Source organism: Lepidochelys olivacea (genome assembly GCF_965140295.1).
Source record: "Lepidochelys olivacea isolate rLepOli2 genome assembly, chromosome: 1".
Taxonomy (NCBI): Eukaryota; Metazoa; Chordata; order Testudines; family Cheloniidae; genus Lepidochelys; species Lepidochelys olivacea.
Genome location: NC_140411.1, coordinates 15,985,854 through 15,992,581, shown reverse-complemented (window position 1 = coordinate 15,992,581; position 6,728 = coordinate 15,985,854). Strand labels below are relative to the sequence as shown.

The following is a 6,728-nucleotide window of genomic DNA, read 5'->3' as shown; positions in this document are numbered from 1 at the left end:
GCTGAATGCAGCCTAATTTCCACGTGTCTTATGATGAAACCTGTACTGCAGCCATTAAGATAGCATTGGCTCCTCCAGATGTGACAGTAAATCTGCACAGGCATACATTTTAACAGCCTGCTGGGTTCAGAAGACATTTTATGATCTGGATGTATGAGGTTGTTTAGTGTCAGAGTAAAAAAAATTGCAAAGAGCTCCTACTAAATCTTTGAGTGTTCACTAGCCAGGCTATGGATCAGAAACCAGTAAGGGCATTTGGGGCGTATTAGGCCATCTTTGCATCAGAGTAGGGGCTAGATCATCAGCTGGTGTAAATCAGTGTATTATTATTAGATTTATGCAAAATAATTGACTTACACGGTATACTGATAGATTCCAAGGCCAGAAGGGACTGTTGTGATCATCTAGTCTGACCTCCTGTATAGCCCAGGCCATAGAACTTCTCCCAAGTAATTTCTTTTGAGCTAGAGCAGATCTTTAGACAAACATTCAATCTTGATTTTAAAAATTGTCAGTGATGGAGAATCTACCACCACTAGATTGAAGTCCACTATCAAATATTTGCTCCCCAAGTAGGTACTCATAGATTGTGATCAAGTAATTCCTTGCTCTTCTCTTTGTCAAGCTAAAGAGATTGAGCTCCTTGTGTCTATCACTATACAACATGGTTTCTAATCCTTTAATCATTTTTGTGTCTCTTTTCTGAACCCTCAACAGTTTATCAACATCCTTCTTGAATTGTGGAGACCAGAACTAGACGTAATATTCCAGCAGTGCCAAATACAGCGGTAAAATACTCTCTCTATATCTACTTAATATTCCTGTTTCTACATCCCAGGATTGCAGTGACCCTTTTGGCCACAGCGCCATACTGGGCGCTCTTGTTCTGCTGATTATCCACCATAGCCCCCAAATCCTTTTCAGAGGCACTGCTTCCCAGGATAGAGTGCCCCTCCCTGTAAGGGTGGCCTACAGTCTTTGTTCCTAGATGCAAACATTTACATTTAGCTGTATTAAAACACCTATTGTTTGCTTGCCCCCAGTTTACCAAGTGATCCAGATCGCTCTGTATCTGTGACCTGTCCCCCTCTTCATTATTTACCACGCCCCCAACTTTTGTGTCACCTGCAAACTTTATCAGTGATAATTTTATGTTGTCTTCCAGGTCATTGATAAAATAGCATTAGTCTGACAGGCTCTATTTCTCATAACTGGCATTCATTAGATTACCCTCCTTTAATTCTTTATTACTCAAGTCTCATATCAGTGCTTTCTTGCCCAGGAGCAATGGCAGACTGACAGGCCTATAGTTACTCAGATCATCCTGACAGGTTTCAGAGTAACAGCCGTGTTAGTCTGTATTCGCAAAAAGAAAAGGAGGACTTGTGGCACCTTAGAGACTAACCAATTTATTGGTTAGTCTCTAAGGTGCCACAAGTCCTCCTTTTCTTTTTTCAGATCATCCTGTTTACCTTTTTTAAATATTGGCAAAACATTAGTTTTCTTTATAGTGGATCACAAACTGGACATGAATCCGTAATGTGATGCATCTGCGAAAAAGGCTAATATCATTCTGGGATGTATTAACAGGAGTGTCAGATGTAAGACATCGGAGGCAAGTCACTTAGCCTCTCTGTGCCTCAATTCCCCGCCTGTAACATGGGGATAATAGCACTGCCATGCCTCACAGGGGAGGGTTGTGAAATTAAAGCTTGTGAGGAACTTAGATACCATGGTAATGGGGGCCAGTTAAGTACCTTAGACAGATGTAGTTTGTGTCATGAGACTGGTTCACTTTTGTGATCATACTGAAAGTTCTGAACCTGACACAAGGAGAGAGCCCAGATGTGAAATGAATATGGGACTTTCTGCCAGTACTTTTTGACATCGAAACATGGCCATGGAATAGAGGAAAAAGTGAAGACTTACCAAGACGCCTTTAATCACCCATCTGCTCCTACTGGATGACTCCACCGCTCAGTGATTCAGAAGGTGAAAATTCCCTTTTAGTATGCCCCAACATTTCTTTTTGACCTCAAAATGTGATGATCTGGTAAGACCTGTGGAAGTGATCAAGAATAAGCATGGTCAAGTATACTTAAATATCCATGGTTAAGTGTCAACTACAACTATCTACCCTGAGATACAATTAGTTTCCTTACATCTCAATAATGATGGATTTTACCTCTTGGGGGAGAGGATTCGAAACATTTATCACCCTCTGGGACACAAAACAGTACTTGTCTTTAATCCAAAATGTGGAGATTTCAGTTTTCCAGGAACACCCTGTTATTATTTATATTGCAGCAGCATTGAAAGGCCTCCACTGGGATCCAGGTCCCATTGTACATGATGCTGTACATAGGCATAGAGACAGTCTCTGCCCCAAAAGGCTTATGGTCTAAACAGACCATAGAGGACACTTTACAGATGGAGTTCTGAGGCACACAGACAGATTAAGTGACATGCCCAAATTCTCTCAGGGATACTGTAGCAGAGTCAGGAATTAAAGCTAGAGCATCTGAGTCCTAGCTCAATGCCGTAACCACAAGATCACTCTTCTATACATTTGCAGGTTGATGCTCAGTTCAAACAGCTCGTCATTCACCAAACCATCACGCTTCAGCAGCTACAAAAAGATCCCTTCGAACCTTTCTCTTCAGCAAACAACACAAGCTGAAGCTCTCTTGACTCTCATTACAGCCAAGATGCTCACAATCTTTGATCAGCATGATTTCTGTCTCTAGTAAGTGTACAGTTTGTTTTGGAGTCTCTACTTTAAAAATTCTCACAGACTTTAACATGTATTTCATGAGAATCGAACACTGGTGAAAGATGCCCAGTTGTGACCATGAAGAATGAAGTCTTCTTTAGGTTATGTCTACACTGCTTTCAGAGCATGTGTAGACATACCTGAGCTAGCTTTAATCTAGCTAGCTCGGGTACCATAGTAGTGAAACCATGATGCAGCTTCACAGCTATTGGTACCCGAACGAACTAGATGAAAGTTAGCTCCGATATGTCTACACATGCTGCGATCATGCCTTCGATTGCCAGGTAGACAGACCCTCTTTCGCCAAATAACAGGTACAGCATGGGCAGTGAAAGCTTCTTTCCACAAAAATGCCCCAGTGCTGACTTCTAGGGAAGAGAGGGGAATTAGTTCTGCTCGGCCATTTGCATAACTGCCAACAAGGGGGCTTAGCAGTGGAGAGTTTGGGTTTGTGAGGATACATGTCTTCTTGGTACTGAACCCAGGCCAGACGGTGAGTCAATGACAATTTTTGCCCACTACCAAGCTGGCCTAGATTTGACCCAGCAACCAATATGCTTCATAACCAATTGCTAATCATAGAATATTAGGATTGGAAGAAACCTCAGAGGTCATCTAGGCCAATCCCCTGCTCAAAGCAGGACCCTAATCCCCCAAACCATCCAGTCCCCCACAGGCTATCCCCTCCTATCTGTTTGTGCAGAACTCAGCACAATGTCTGCCCTCCCCCTACCCATCCTACTGGAGCCCCTGGGGGCTATCATAATACAAATTAATAATAGCCCTCTAACTCACACTCAGATTGTATCTTAGAAATGCCACACACTTTCCCAGCCTTTAGGAATTTCCCCAAATCCTACCCGTTCAGGGCAAATTCCCTTGTTGCTCATTTTATAAAAATCCAGCTGCTTCTTGTATAGTCCCTTTACAGCGATTATCTCAAGGATTCCCCTTTCAGTTCAGGGCTGCAGCTTGGGCAATCTTCACCTGCAGTACAAAGAGTGAAGCCAGAGAATAAAATAACAGGGCACAGCATCCTCTCCAGCTAATATTCCACTGGGGTCAGCTAAGCGACCAAAAGGGAAATCCCTGAAAATATTAAGGAAATCTTTTGTGCTAAGAGGCACTCCCATCAGAGTCAGGGCTCGCTTCCAAAAGCAGAGGCTGGGCTCCAGCTCCAGGTCATTGTTATTATGCAAATATTGACCAGTGTTGAAGGAAACGGCAATAAAGGATGGTCAAAGGGAACAGAAAATATTGAGTTTGGGTTGCCAGAGTATGAGGGCATGTTTGCACCAGCAAGGTGACTGTTGCAAGCCAGTGGCAACAATTGACAAAACAATTTTTGTTTTAACTCAGGAGTTTTCAGTGCTGGCAAAAATTACGGAAACACTAGCTAGTGTATGGAAACTTTCTTATTGTCCAGGACTTGGGTCATGTAATGCTCCCAACAATGATCCAACACATACAGCAAGACTAATAAAGATCTATCTGGCAGGGACAAGAGAAGAATATTACACATTACGGACTGGCCCCACGAATAAAAGGTCTGGCTGGAATAATATTGGGAAAAGATGGGAACGCTGTATATAATGTAGTTCATGAAAAAGGCAAAGAGTGCAACCAAGAATTATGAGACAGAAATTGTGTAATGGGATATACAGGGCAAGGAAGCATCTGGTGCAAGGTTATGGGCCAAATCCAGAGGTGACTCATCCGATGGTATAAGTTATACATCGGTGAATGCAACCGAGGCTAAATGCATGTATCTTACCCAAGGAGGGTCCAGAAGGAGGTCTGTGTAGCTTGTACAACCCCGATGCCTAAGGGGAGTGAGTCTGGGCAACATTTGCCCTTCAGGTGAATCCATGTGTCTGTGCAACAGAACCAAATTAACTCCTCACAAACCGGGATAAAACACTTTGACAAGTTAGCTTTATGTAGAAGCTGCAATTCACCCTTAACTAAAGTGTGTCTATGGCACCACCTTATGTTATAGTATGTAAATATTGAGGCTGCTCAGTGCCAGAGCACACCAAACCCCCAGGGTGCCAGCAGCGTTCCCGGGCGTGTACTACAGCCAATAACTCCTCAGGCATGGCTAAGGGAAAGGGTATTTTACTAGGCTGCCAGGAAAGGGGAAGCTTGCAGATTTCCTTGGAACAGAGGTTTAAACAATCACAGTTCAAGGTCAGCAACAGCAGTAAATGTTTGGGCCTCTGGGGCAATCCACTTGCTGGTCAGGGCTCTGCGGGTATAGTGCCTGGGGTGTCCTCTCCTGTCCAGTCTTTATTCAAGCAAATAGAAGTTTGTGTTTTTCCAGGACAGGCTCTGTTAGTGTCTCTCATTGGAGCCCCTCTGCACTTGCTCCCTGCCCAGCTGCTGCTGCTGCCCCATGAGTCCCACTCCGACCTGCACCCAGCTGTGATGTCCAGCAGTCAGAGCCTGTCCACACACGGCATGGTTCCTGTGCATGGTTCCTGGCGGTTCCTCTCGGCATCCAGCTTCTCTACACTTCCTGGCTTGCTGTGCAGCTGCTGCTCCTTCCCAACAGAGCCCTGCCACTTCCTGGCTCAGGACCTGTCATAAATATAAAGGGAAGGGTAACCACCTTTCTGTATACAGTGCTATAAAATCCCTCCTGGCCAGAGGCAAAATCCTTTCACTTGTAAAGGGTTAAGAAGCTAAGGGAACCTCACTGGCACCTGACCCAAAATGACCAATGAGGGGACAAAATACTTTCAAATCTGGAGGGGGGGAAAAAGGCTTTTGTCTGTCTGTGTGATACCTTTGTCAGGAACAGATCAAGGATGCAAGTCCTCCAACTCCTGTAAAGTTAGTAAGTAATCTAGCTAGAAAATGCGTTAGGTTTTCTCTGTTTTGGCTTGTAAATTCGCTGTGCTGGAGGGAATGTATATTCCTGTTTTTGTGTCTTTTTGTAACTTAAGGTTTTGCCTAGAGGGATTCTCTATGTTTTGAATCTGACTGCCTGTGAGATTATCTTCCATTCTAATTTTAGAGAGTGCTTCTTTTATCTTTGTTTTGTTCTTCTAATAAAGTTCTGTTTTTTTAAGAATCTGATTGGGTTTTTAGGGTCCTAAGAAACCAAAGCTGGTCTGTTCTCAACTTGCTTATTCTCAAGCCTCCCCAGGAAAGAGGGTGTAAGGGCTTGGGGGGATAGCTGGGGGAAGAGGAACTCCAAGTGGTCCTTTTCCCTGGTTCTTTGTTAAAGCACTTGGTGGTGGCAGCATACCCTAGTCCAAGGGCAAAGATTTTGTGCCTTGGGGAAGTTTTTAATTGAAGATGGTAGAAATAAGTTTAGGAGGTCTTTCATGCGGGTCCCCACATCTGTACCCCAGAGTTCAGAGTGGGGAAGGAACCTTGACATGACCCTTCCCCAGCCAAGGGAAAGGGAAGTGCAGTGGGGAGAGAGCCAATGTGAGTGGTAGTCACATGCTTAGCAGAGCAATCACAAGTGCATATATATCAGACAGAAGTCTGCCCTCAGTTCTAGTCAGGTAATCCCACTGAAACCAAGAGATTAAGCAAAAGCAGAGTTTTGCCCTGGGGTAAGGGCGACTTTAATTTACATCCTCCCTTTCATGCTATACCCCTCTCTACTCGGCCTTCAGCATGTAAATTACCCCAGCTTGAAGTCCTGTATGCGACACCCACCTTTGCAAGTAGATGTCAAAGGAAGGTGTTTGCCAGTGGGACACACACACACACACACACACACATGCAAAACCATGCGGTACAAATACCTGTTCAGCCCTATAGTGGTTCCAGAGTACAGTAAAGATCCATCCACATTGGACACGCTCTAATGAAAGGGTCCCAGAGAAGACGGTGGGGACAGGCAGGTCATTTTTGCCATTTGGTTCCTTTTATTTGAAGTCTTTCCTTTTAAATTTCGTTCATGTTTGTTTCAGTTCGTATTAGTCTGTTTTTCCTT

At 44.0% G+C, this 6,728-nt stretch overlaps 1 long non-coding RNA gene across 1 annotated transcript; it reads left to right on the top strand.

The window, feature by feature from the left end:
- Positions 1–717: 717 nt before the first annotated feature.
- LOC311519560 lies at positions 718–5,324 on the top strand. The gene is made up of 3 exons (XR_014711308.1): positions 718–788; positions 2,576–2,746; positions 5,097–5,324. It is a non-coding gene; the product is annotated as an uncharacterized lncRNA (long non-coding RNA).
- The last annotated feature ends 1,404 nt before the right edge of the window (positions 5,325–6,728 follow it).